The sequence below is a fragment of the Mustela nivalis genome (genome assembly GCF_964662115.1).
Source record: "Mustela nivalis genome assembly, chromosome: 2".
NCBI lineage: Eukaryota > Metazoa > Chordata > Mammalia > Carnivora > Mustelidae > Mustela > Mustela nivalis.
Genome location: NC_139021.1, coordinates 52,075,982 through 52,090,078, shown reverse-complemented (window position 1 = coordinate 52,090,078; position 14,097 = coordinate 52,075,982). Strand labels below are relative to the sequence as shown.

Sequence of the window (14,097 nt, the reverse complement as noted above, 5' to 3'; positions counted from 1 at the left end):
TCATGTGGGACTATTACATAACATACAGTATATAAACTGTATTACCCTAAAAGCTGAATTCCGAAAGACATGTGTCCCCAAAAGGATTGCTGTCCCCCTACACAACTCTCCAAACAGGGGAATTCTCTGGATTTAATCCTTTTGTAGTTTTCCCACAACATGAAGTATTCATCTGACCTCAGTCAGCTTATCAGTGATTTCAATGACATTATTTAAGTAGACAGATTCACAGGGAACAAAACTGGTCAAAGCTGAAAAACAGGCATACCATGGACTGTTTGATGTAGCACATATGCTGCATTAAACATACATGCTTATCTTCCCCTTTGCCACATTTTCCACCTGATTATTCTGAGAATTCTGATAACAAAGTACACTCAAACCTGCACTATAGCTGGGTGTGGCAACAATAAAAAGAAAAATATAAACATGATAACCTTCAAAAAGAAGACACAAAACTACATTTTTACCTGCAAAAAAATTAATATCCCAAATGAAATGTCCAGAGATTTCCTAAAAGGCAAATCTATAGAGAAAGAAAGTAAGAAAAGACAAAGAGACAGAAAGATGAGCAGTGGTTGCCTGGGGTTGGCCATGGGAATACAGTGACCACAAATGGGCACAAGGGATCTTTTTGGGGCGATGGAAAAGTCCTAAACCTGGAATGTGATGGTAGTTCCATAATTCTCTACATTTGCTAAAGACCAGTTAGTTGCACACTTAAAACAGGAGATTTTCATGACATGTAAATTGTAACTGAATGAAGATGTTAAAAACTAATATCCTAAATTTCTAAAGTAACATTTTTTATGTCAATATCTCCTCTTCCTTCCTGAGGTTTCAAATTAATACCAGTTGAAATGGAGAGAGAGAAAGGCAATAAAGGGAACCTATTCTTCATCAAGGGAAAAAGAGAAATTTTACTCATAAATGACTAATTTCATATCTAGCCAGAGAACATAAATTTCTTCTGGATAGTCCTTTATATTTAGCAAATAAAATCAAAATTATTTTTTAACATGTCATATATTCCTCTAATTACAGCATATGTCACACTGAATAATAGTATTTTATTTGCCAGTCATCTTTAAAGAGAGTATAAACTCCTGAGGGCTGGGACAGATGTCGAGGTTTGCCCTGTTTTCAGGACCTCTTAAGTGCTCGATAAATGATTATATTGATTGCAACGATTTCTTTCTAAGGACCATCTATCACATATTCATTTGCTTGAACAAAAGAATGCATATTAAACAGACATTCCCTACTTTCTAGATCAGGGTTTCTCCACTTCAGCACTATTGACATTTTGGGTCAGAGAATTTTTCCCTCAAGAGGGCTATTCTGTGCACTGCAGAATGGAGGAGGGCATTCCTGGTCTCAACCCACTTGTGCCAGTAACATCCCTCTCCCCGGTCATGACAACCCAAACTGTCTCCAGACATTGTCAGATGTCTCTCCACCCCCAGCTGAGAACCACAGCTCTCGCTAGAAAGAGACTGAGACAGATCAACCCACTAACGCGTTCACATTTCAACAACGCCTTTTGTGTTACCACTTTCTGCAGTGAGTGAGAACATCAAGAAAGAAAAAACCTATAATTAGGAAATAATGATTTTCTGATCACAGGTCTTGGCATATTATAGGGAGAAGAAAAGGAGAACATTCTTTTTATTCTTCCTGTAACTGTGGAGATGCAAGAGGCTTATTCTAATCCAAGGCTGACAATTTTCAGGATATGTGGAGCTGTGAAAATACATGAGAGAGGGGTCCAAATGCCAAGTGGCCCATGGCTATAAATGGTATAAAAGCATGTTCATCGCCAGCACTGGGCTGTTTATTATGAACTGCATCAAGGAGAACAATTTTGAAAATGCTATTGAATATTTATTAAAAGATCTATAATAATTCGGGTCCCAACATGCCACTATTAGCAAATCACCCAGTGGGAAAGGTGAAGAGCCATGGTGGCAAAAACCATTAAATTAAGTATTAGGTTTAACACTTTGTTATTTTATTTTATTTTTCTCAGCAACCATAGTGTTTCATAATCTTGTTCCAACTATCCCAGCACAAAGCCTGAAAAAGCTGTTATCCATACTGAATGCCGCTTTTTTTTTTTTTTAAGATTTTATTTATTTGAGAGAGAGAGAGAGAGACTGAAAGAGAGAAGGAGCCCAGGGAGGGGCATAAGCAGAGAGCCTCACGTGGGGCTGGATCCCAGGACCCTGTGACCATGACCTGAGTCCAAGGCAGCCACTTAATCTACTGAGCCACCCACGTGCCCCCATACTGTATGCTTTTAATGAGACTCCAGAGTTTTTAGTTTTAATTCTATTTTGGAGATACTGAGCATTTCACATTGATGGTAAAGTTTAAGACACAGATTTTAGGCAAAGTGACTATTACATAATGAAGCAAAGGAAAAAATATTCTTAATATCATCTAAATACATTTAAATATTTACAGCGATTCATATTATTTTACTTGAAAGCATCTTTATTTGTTATTTAGAAAAATAAGGGTGTACATTTCTGACCTCAACACTGAAAATTTGGCACTACATATGAACTATTCTAGTTTTCAACCACTTCTGCATTTATCAATCTGTTATATATAAGAAAAAGCTACAGGAGACAGTTACATGTCAGTTCCTAATACCTGAAAAGGAAGTGCATCTTTTAAATTCTATTTGTAAAAATGTTTACATTTTTCTCTGTGTGTCTATCGGTATATGCAAGCAGGTTTAGGACTTTGAATATTAAACATGTAATTCCTAAATCCACTAAGAGAAAGAATATACACGATATGCAAAACTACTCTATTCAATCAAGCCCTAACTATACACATAATTATGGTATTCAAATTAGATTAATTTAGACATGCTCTATCATGTCAAGTATACACTTGTATAAAAATCTCTGAACAAAATTCAGTAGGAAATAAAAAGAGGTAAAGAAAATTCAGTTATTCTTTTTAGCAAATGAAAACCCCTGGTACAGAATGTTAAAATGTATACTTATGGGAAGATTAGTAGGAAATGCAGCTTAATTTTTTATCTAAGTGGTGGGTAATAAATACAGTACTGTCAAATTACCTCAACAGAATACTAACTCCAAGCCCTGGATTATCATATTTGCATTTGGATGAAATTGGGACACATGAAGCATGAAATGGCCAAATTAATTTCATTTTACTTCATTTGTGTTTCCTCACATATTATTATGACTCTAAAATGCAATAAAATCATATATAAAATACCATATACTTATATTATTATCTAAATTTTCATATGCCTCTACTGTACCAATTACACTGCACTAAGGCCACTATAATACGCCAAGTGTAATAGTAATTACTAGAATTAAGACAGGTGCCTACCATTTTCATAAGACTTTTTAAAATATAGGGCACCTGGGTGGCTCAGTGGGTTAAGCCGCTGCCTTCGGCTCGGGTCATGATCTCAGGGTCCTAGGATCGAGTCCTGCATCGGGCTCTCTGCTCAGCAGGGAGCCTGCTTCCCTCTATCTCTCTCTCTCTGCCTGCCTCTCCGTCTACTTGTGATGTCTCTCTGTCAAATAAATAAATAAAATCTTAAAAAAAAAAAGACTTTTAAAAATATATAAATGTATTGTATTCTTAAAAACCAGCACCAGTAACAAGAGATCAAATGCACCAAATGTCACAAAACATAAGCCCCTTTAGATTCTACTTTTCCTACTGAAGCTAACATGTAAAATTGGCACCGTGAAGCTTGAAATTGAGATTTAAGGATAAGCACTGGTACCTGCATTTTGCTACTTGCTAGAAATTGCTTTCATCTGGAAACTGCCATTTAGCGAGGTTCATAGATTTTTTTTGTAAAATAAGAAAAAATACAGCACTATAAACTTTACAAGCTGTCATAAAATTCCATGTTCTTATGAGTCTAACATTCCTGTGTCTTAATAGCTAATAATTGATTTAAAGTAGCAAAACTAGGTAAATCATAATTTTAGAATACCAGGAGCTAAAAAAGAAGCTGTAAAACTAAAATAAACCCTGCATCATTTTACACTGCTCACATGCAAAATGCTCAAGACAAATGTTTTATTCCTTTGGCATTAAACGGATAACGTGACAGCTGCTTTGGCGAGATAAAAGCAAGCTACGTCATTTAATGTATTTGGAATATACAAGAATAATATTAGAAGGGAAAACCAATAGCTTAAACTAATTTGGTTAATTTTTATTTCACATGCACACACACATGTACACACAGAATGTTCCCCACCTACAACAGCCATTGCAACAACTGAACTGAATTTGTTGCAACAACAAATTTACATTGCCTCACAAGTACCAAGTTCAACTACCATAATTTTGCAGTTTAAAATATTCACCCTTGGGGCACCTGGGTGGCTCAGTGGGTTAAAGCCTCTGCCTTCAGCTCAGGTCATGATCCCAGGGTCCTGGGATCGAGCCCTGCATCCGGCTCGGGATCCTGCTTCCTCCTCTCTCCCTCTGCCTGCCTCTCTGCCTACTTGTGATCTCTGCCTGTCAAATAAATAAATAAAATCTTAAAAAAATAAAATAAAATATTCACCATTATATTTTATAACTCAGAGGCTTTTTTTTTTAAGCTTCTAAGATAAGGAAAGAGAAAGACGCTCATTTTGTGAAGAAAGATTTTCCCCCCGTCTAACTTAATTACATATATTTGCATAAATAATCTGTGGCCCATCAAATACAGACTAGCCAACACAGTTTCTACTGTTGTTGCCTTGAGCAGACTAATAAAAACAATCTCTGAAATGTTCTACTGCTAATCTTCCTTTAGTAGCTTTTCACGAAGACAGAGGCAACATGATGAATGGCAAGAACATGGAATCGAAGTCAGAAGGCTTCAGGTTGGGTCCTGGGAGCTGAGCCATTTATGAGCTGTGTTATCTCCGCCCAGTTATCCCAACCCTGAATCTTAGTTCTTCCATCTCTATAATTGGAGTAATTCTGTCTTTAGGTCAAAATTAAAACCAAAAAGGCTGAGGACTAACATGCATGATATAAACAAAAATACCTGGTCATGATTTCCATCATCCCCAAACACTCTAGTTTGTCTATAACAAGGCCTGTTTTTTTTTTTTTTTAAAGATTTTATTTATTCATTTGACAGACAGAGATCACAAGTATGCAGAGAAGCAGGCAGAGAGAGAAGAGGAGGCAGGTTCCCTGCTGAGCAGAGAGCCGGATGCGGGATCGATCCCAGGACCCTGAGGTCATGACCTGAGGCGAAAGCAGAGACCTTAACCCACTGGGCCACCCAGGCGCCCCGACAAGTCCTGTTTTGATGGCAAGTGAAAATTACAGGAAACTATACTCAACTATGTCTCAAATATACCAATGAGCCAAAAGATTCATTTATAACTATAAAAGGATTGGTTCAAAGGTCCAAACCCTCTTAAGATGCTATGACCACGATAAAAGCTCAGTTTCCTTAAACTGCCAAATAATACACCATTTATCACTTTTCCCCCCAGCGTGCCCATTCATGGATACAATGAGACATGTCTGTTAGAAGAAGCGAGCACTTTATCTACCGAGAAAGTCACTCTTTTATCCTTCCCACTTTCCCAAGTGCCCATGACCTGTGGCCAATGAAGGAGATAAATGAGTGGAAAAGAAAAATAAGAAATGGCAACTCAATCCGCCATGCAGCTTCAGACCCAGGATCATGTTTTTTCACGATTTTATTTCTTTTTCTTTACCCTTATCCACTGCACCCACCTCCCAGATGCAGGAATTCATGTTTATTGACAGAACAGAAACCTGCCTGAGGAACAGCCACCGTCATGTGTGTAGACACAAGCAAGTTAACAGGCAGACCCATCCCTCTGCTCGCTGCTTTCTTCTATTTCATTCCTTTTGTTACCATCAAGCCCCTCATTTTGCTTTGCCTCTGGTTTCTGCCACTTTGCATCCAGGCACTTGTCCCTCACTGAATCTCACTAGCCCATCTCCTTTGCTTCCACCTGCGGTCTTGACCATCATCTTTTTTTTTTCCCCCACTCCACGTGTTCTCCCAGGAAGATCACCACCTCCACAACAACGTGAAACACACAGAAGGCTTGTAAGCTTTTATTTTCAACTCAGCCTCTGTCCTGAATTCTAGAACCACAGCTGGTACAACAGTCCATTGACTCTCAAGCCCTGGAGGAGCCTCTGGTGCCTCACATCACGGAACTTTGCCAACAAACTTCTCAGCTTGCCCTGCAGACTGCACAACCCTCTGTCTTCATGATCAGGACCAATGCCACCTCTTTCCATTCAGGCACCCAAGCCAGAGATCTGGAAGTCATCCTTAACGTCACCAAACCCTCCCTGCTTCTCCCCTCCTCCTCCTTTCCCCACTCTCACCAGTCCAAGTTTAGACCTGAAACCTGCACTAGGATTCATTCAACAGTTTGTTGTTGTTGTTGTTCATCGAGCTTCTGTGTCTGCCCCCCACCCCACACCCCCATTCTCTACAAAACACCCAGAGTACTCATTCTAAAAGAACCCCCAAAAGTACGCAAATTCATCTGGACCAAGCATGGTCCACAAGACACTTCCTAAAGTGGCCCTCAGCGTCCACTGTCCATCTCTGACCTCGTCCACAGCCCTCGATGTGTACCAGCCAATGGGGACAACCAGCTGTCTTACAGACATGCCACCTGCCCTGTTCAGTACTGGCACTGCACTGTTCTCTCTGGGCCCTCTGCTCAGAATGATTTCTGTCAGCCGACTCCCACCCTCAGCTGCCTGGCCCCCTCTGACTCACCGGCCAGACTCAGGTTCAGCCCTACACTTCCGAAGGGAAAGTCATCCCCTTGGAGCAGGTACCCCGACAGAGCCCAGCATCTTTTATGCACTGCTTACAACTGCATCTTTTTCCCTTCATTCTGCTGAGATTCTGGAAGGCAGTGCAAGGATTCTTCTGTTTGAGGTTTCAACATCCAACAACATGCCTGGTATCCTATCAATATATATATCTGCTAAATGCGTAAATGAGTAAATATCATTCCAACTCAATCTGACTCAAACAGGCCAAGCTCTTAGTGATTGATTACGTGTGAATTACAGGTTCACAGCTCTCCTTAGAAGGTGTCAGGGAGAAAAAAGAGTAAGGCCACAGTGGTTGCAACTCCCCATTGCTGAATGCAGAGGTTGCAGTAGTCTTGTACACAACTGTGTTACAGCTTGGCTTTTTCTAATTAAGAAAAAAAAAAAATCAGGGGTGCCTGGGTGGCTCAGGAGTTTAAGCCTCTGCCTTCAGCTCAGTTCATGATCACAGGGTCCTAGAATCGAGCCCCACATCAGGTTCTCTGCTCAATAGGAAGTCTGCTTCCCCTTTCTCTCTCTCTCTCTGTGCCTGCCTGTCTGCCTACATGTGATCTCTGTCAAATAAATAAATAAAAATCTTAAAAAAACAAACAAACAAATAAATAAAATCACTGTGTTATGTGGTTTTATTGTCTCTTAACTTATAACATGAGCTTCCTCAACATGAAAGCTTCCCAATAGCTTTAGTGTGTTCAACCATAATGGGAATGACAGAGGAATGGATACAGTCAGGGGGGTGAGGCCAGACTGAGCAGGAGCAACAGTAACAGTAATGATCCCGTCACAAATGCAGTGAGACCAGATGCCCAAAGACTTGCCTGATTACCCTTCATCACTTAGAGAGTAAATCCACAGAAAAGCTTACATATGCAACACTAGGAGCCCTGTGAAGACTAGAATGTCTCACACCTTTTGGTACTTTTACAAAATTAACTGAAGCTGATTACTTGCCAATGAATACAGGATACGGTGTATAGATATTGGGTCCTATGAAATCATAGAGAAGATATAAAGCTGTTGCTGATCAACTGCAAAAAAATTTTTTTAACTTGCCTACTCCATAAGGTTCATAAGGTTTCTAGTGCTCTGTATTTTAAGTAAAGACTCTCCAGTCAAGCCAAATTTCCCTCTCCTTTGCAAATAGTGTCTCTATTTAGAAAATTGAATTTTTCATAAGTTTTGAGTCACTCACAGGTTTGAAAATTGTACAGTTGTATAAAATCAAGGAGGGGGAGTAGATGAAACATCAACACAATATGCCAAAATGTTATAACAACATAAAATAATAACTCAAAACCCAAGGAATATGAAGAACTTATTGAAGAAATGCTGGCTCCAATGTGAAATCAAGAAAAACATGGAGGAAGGGAGGCTCTCAGGAAGGGTTTTAAAAATATTACAAGTTGGCCATAAATTATGTCTTTGTATTGTGCATTTGGACTGGAATTAGACTACAATACAGGCATAGAAGATGTGATGCACTGTTACTATTCTGAGACAACACCTTGACCCATACTTGTTAGACTTATGTATTCACTGAATTTATAAACCATAGTCTCATTGGGAATAGCATATGACACAGTTGTAGTAATCTCCATTACTGATACTTTTTTTTTTTTTTGACAGAGAGAGAGATCACAAGTAGGCAGAGAGGCAGGCAAAGAGAGAGGAGGAAGCAGGCTCCCTGCTGAGCAGAGAGCCCCATGTGGGGCTCGATCCCAGGACCCTGGGATCATGACCTGAGCTGAAAGCAGAGGCTTAACCCACTGAGCCACCCAGGTACCCCCTGATACTTTTTTATAAACATTTACTTTTTTTTTTTTTTAAGATTTTATTTATTTATTTGACAGAGAGAGATCACAAGTAGGCAGAGAGGCAGGCAGAGAGTGAGAGAGAGGGAAGCAGGCTCCCCGCTGAGCAGAGAGCCCGATGCGGGACTCGATCCCAGGACCCTGAGATCATGACCTGAGCCGAAGGCAGTGGCTCAACCCACTGAGCCACCCAGGTGCCCCTATAAACATTTACTTTTTAATCTCCAGAGAAAATCTCAGGTTTCTATACTTCCCCTTTCTTTAATGAGAGGGATACAAAGTATGTGACCCAAACACAAAGTTAACAGACCTCTCCATTGGATCCCATTATCAGTCAAAGGCTTTCCATTTCCTATTGCACAAGGCTAAAATGTGGTTTTTCTTTTCTGAGTTTGATGTAGGAACTAGACTTTAGTTCTTTCTCCACAAAGACATGGAGATGACACTATGTAGTCAATGCCAGATGCTGGCTATGGGCGAGAAGGTGGGCAATGGGCTTCCCTCACGTCTCTTTAGCTCTCTTCCAGTGTTATTGTGGGAACCAAGACAGATAGTACAGGATTATTTTGAGAAGCACAATACAGGACACCTAGGCAGCATAGCCGAATGATCATGAAGGCTCCAAAATTAGATGCAGAATGTACTGCATGGAACCCAGGCCTTGTCAGATAGCTATGGACTCCATTCTTGGCTCCAAAACTTAATAAAGTGACCCTAGACAGGTGTCCTGACCTTTCTAGGCCTCAGTTTCCACTTTTGAAAAACAGAATAATAAAGTAACTACCACATAAGTTTGCCATGAGGATTAAATACTGTAGGTAAACTTAGCATGGCAGCTAGCACATGGTAAGTGCTGTGTGTTAACTATTCACTCCAGTTCTTATCTAGAAGGCATGACCAATAAGGACTAGAAAGGTGGCAGATAAAAAATTCTCAGAGCTGTCTTCCCCCACCTCTGCCCCTTGTCCTCAAATTCAGCCATGCCCCAGCCTTGAGGGAGTGTCTCTGCCACGATGAATACGAACTGCCTGCTCGTATAACCAGAAGCGTGTGTAACTTCCCAACACATCTCTCACGGATGTATGAAGCAAGAGCTCTAGAAACAGAATCAGCTCCCAACTCCCCAAGCCAGAAGTGAACATAATTCAAAAGAGTAGATAAGACTAGGGAGAGTAAATGATCTTCATTCACTTTATCCATATTAAAATTACCTGTTTCCTGTACATCTATTTTCTGACAGCAGTAAAAAGCCGATGTCAGAGAAGTTATTTGGGAATCTAGAGGTGACCAGAGATAAGCTGTTAAATAGTTCACACAGATGAGAAATAAAACAGAGCTATGTAAATTCTAAAGAAGTAGTTAAAACTAAATTATGGACCCAGCTTAAGTCACGGAAGTGATCAAGGAAGACTTCAATTATACAATAACCCGGAACGAAGGAGCATTTGAAATGTCAATATTGATTGAGTAGAAGGGAATATCTGTACTCTGACAAAGAGGGTTAAAATTGAAGTAGAGGCTATTTCAAAGATGTGAAGGGGCTGTTGATGGCAAGGGTTCTCTTTTTGGTGCACGGTATCTGTGGAAGTGTGTCCCCAGGCATACTGAGGCACTCTCCTGAAAGCTCATTCCCAGAAAGTTTTTTTTAAACTGACAAGTAACGGACATAGAAAATTCTACCAGTTTCAGGTATACAACTTAATGATCTGGTATATATGTATATATTGCAAAATAATCTCAGTAAGTCTAGATAGCACCTGCTACCACAGTTACAACTTGTAATGAGAACTTCCGAGATTTACTCTCTTAGCAACTATCAAATATGCAATATGGTATTATTAACTATAGTCACCATGCTGTACAGAGAGTTTTGATTTCAAAAAAAAAGAAAGCCAACTTAGAACATGTGTCCCCAAGTACTATCGGCGGTAGAATACGTTCACTAGGAGGATACACCAGTCTACAAGCCGTCTGTTGCTTATGTGCCTTATAGAATAATTAGATTTTAACATCTAGAAAACAGAATATTTTCCAGAGTCAGCACACTATGTAGTATCTGGATTATAACCTAAGGAAGCTACACATACACACACACACACACACACACACGGCCTCTCAATCATTCTCAACCTCTGAAGTCAGGTGAGAAGTTCAACAGGCTATGGACCAGACTTTTAACAAAGTACTGCTCACAAAGGACCCCGGAAACTGCTTTGCGTGACACTGGCATTAAGGCCTAGAAGAAGCATGCTTATTTAATGTAAAGCATAAATGATTTCCATTTCTGAAAATATGGTAAAATGTGCAGGAAAGTATAAGGGCTCTCTCTTGCTCTCTCTGCCCCACGGCTGTTCTCTAGCAGGGACTGAATTCATGCTGAGGTATGATGCTCTTTGTGGATGGATGACAGCTGCCCGGGCTGCTTTGCTAGGCTGTGTGGATCATTGCAGCCACATCTGCAGGCAGAAACAAACCAGAGAGCACTGTCCTCCAGTGTGAACTGTCACATACCATTTTTTCCCCAATAATTCTCTGAATATATGAATGGGGAAGTAAAAAGCAATGGAATCCACCTGAAAGCGAAGGAGAAAATACATTTCACCTGCTGGCACATCTACCCTGTGCTAGGCTAAGCAAGTTATTTAATAATAATTATGGTAATAATAATAACTCCCAATCTTGGAGAACTATGTTGTGAGTGCTGTTAAACACTTTGCATACTTTAATGCTTAACTCGAATTTCCTCATGCGTAAATTGAAGATAATAATGCACTTATTTTATTATTATGAGGATTAAAGGAGAATAGATGGAAAAAACAAGATCAAAAGGAAGTTAAGGCTGCAAGGTCAAAAAGAACAGGATTTGAAATAAACAGACATAGGTTAAAATCCCAACGCTGATTTGATCTCACTGAGCTTCAGTTTCCTCATCTCCCAAGTGCAGACGAAAGCACCCACCTCAGTGAGGAGGGAAACAGTAAATTAAACACCAGCTGCATCACTAGAAAGTGTTCAATAAATGTTTATATCCTCTCTCCTGTTATACCTGTGACCTGCTTCCATTAACCTCCATCAGCAGCCATTCAGTCCCTGGTATCCAAAGATGTGTTTCCTATCATAGCAATGATAATTCTTTTAAAAGGATTTTATCTATTATTTGAGAGGAAGAGCGAGTAAGAGAGAGCATGAGAGGGAAGAAGATCAGAGGGAGGAGACTCCCAGCAGAGCTGGGAGCTAGATGCGGGACTGGATGCTGGGACTCTGGGATCATGACCCAAGCTGAAGGCAGTCGCCCAACCAACTGAGCCACCCAGGTGCCCAGCAATGATAATTTTATCAGCTTAATAATGCGAGACACTGGTGGGGTGCCTGGGTGGCTCAGTGCGTTAAAGCCTCTGCCTTTGGCTCAGGTCATGATCCCAGAGTTCTGGGATCAAGCCCCGCATTGGGCTCTCTTCTCTGCTTGGTGGGGAGCCTGCTTTCCTTCCCCCCCCCCCCCGCCTCTCTGCCTGCTTGTGATCTCTCTTGAATAAATAAATGAAATCTTTTTTTTTTTTTTTAAATAATGCCAGACACTGGCTCAATGGCTTTACATCTATGAACTCATTTAATCCTCAAAATAATCCCCTGAAGTAGGTACTACTGTTATCCCCAGTTTATAGGTGAAGGTACTGAGACACAGAGTTTAGGTAACTTGCCCAGATTCAAGTGGTAGGAGAGCCAAGAGCTCAGCTGCCTAGTCTACCCTCTTTACCACAATGCAACAGTGCTGATAGGGGTGAGTCTGTTTGAGAGTCCATGCTGGGATATGTTCTCTTCTAGACATAAGCAATGGATGCTCTCACAAAACACAATGTGTTGCCTAACTTTTCAACTTCTGAAACAACATTTTTGTATTTTCCTAGGATTCTTTAAAAACCTATGGTATGTTTTTAAATGTGGTGCCTATAACTAGCTCATCTTGTTTCATGTGTTGGAATACCATAAATAAAACCACTTCTCTTTCTAAAGACTGCCTAGATAAATCTTACATTATAACACACCCCTGAGTTTTGGTTGAAACATTTATTACAAGTCCAAATTTAAATATATATATATATATATATATATATATATATATATGTGTGTGTTTATATATGTATATGTATTATATATATATTTATATATAAAGTCTTAATGCTGTTTTGTTAAACTAATGACTTTGATACCAAATAATCTGAAAATTCTCCTTGCTTCTAATGTTCGGTCTTAACAGTCAGTAATAGCGGTACTACATGTAATTCAAAGTATTCCTTTTACAAATTTAACTGACTCAAATATTAAACATCAGTGATGATAATCTATTGCTCTACTTAAAAGGAATCTCTAGGGGATGGATGAAAAAGAAAGGTTGTAGAATTCTATCCTTCAAAGTAGAACAGAATAGCTACCTATAAATCATGCCCTTTATTTATTAAGATAATTAAGCCCATCAGCACACTTAACTTTCAGACTCAACAAATGTCTGGGATGAACAATTTCCACTTTTTCTACAACAAAGGGGATGTGTTCAAAAAGGGTCCTCTGCAAGCTCTCTGCACAATGCATGCTATTTTAAAACATGATTTATGTATCTAATTCCTGGAGCTGCCTTGAAAAATACACTGGGTTTTTCCTCGCATGCTACCTATTAGGAGAAGACACTCCAATTTGAAGAGTGCACTCTGTTTCACACTACAGAACGCTATATCATGTCAGCATTTTCATTAAATACTGTTCAAGCTGGACCTTAAACAAATGGAACGGAGAGCCACAGCTGCAGCCACTGCAGAGACACAGTTATCCCGCCGGGAGGCTTATATAAGAGGCGCAGGACAGGCAGGGTGAAACCCAAGTGCCATCATCAGAATCCTATTTCTTTGAGACTTGCCCACATTCTTGAAATGTATGAAATCACATACAATGAACGCATTTCTCATTTTATTTGCCTTATGGCACAAAACGCTGTATTGACTTACAAGTTGTTTTCTCCCCAAAGGACTGGACTCCAATTAAGGAAACGCTGGCAACTTCTGCCTAGGGGAAGAGTAAAGTGGGATGCGCGGGAAGCTGGAAGGGCTGGGAAGGAATGACTTAGCTCCCACCTCCAAAGACCTACTGCATCCAGGAATATTACAGGAGTCACTCCCCGCAGGACTTAGGATAGAGGTAACAAGACCCTGCACGCACCCTCCACTGCCAAACACACACCGTCAAGGGGCTCGCAACTTGCAATCAGCAGCAGGCGTAATGCCCTCCCAGCACCTGTCCTCTCACAGCACGTTTCCAACTGGCACGTTCGTCAGAGGCTGCTGCCAGCCCGCCCTGGATTGCCTCTCCCCGCGTGCCGGGTCTGCTTCTTCGCACCCAGAACTCCCCGAGACGGAGCCCCGCTCCTAACAAGAGGGGCCGC

The 14,097-nt window shown here is 40.4% G+C and overlaps 1 protein-coding gene across 5 annotated transcripts in view; it reads right to left on the bottom strand.

Annotated features, from left to right (window-relative positions):
- PAG1 (phosphoprotein membrane anchor with glycosphingolipid microdomains 1) overlaps positions 1-14,097 on the bottom strand; it is a 139,727-nt gene that overhangs the window by 125,021 nt on the left and 609 nt on the right. The gene's annotated exons all lie outside the window — the stretch shown is intronic.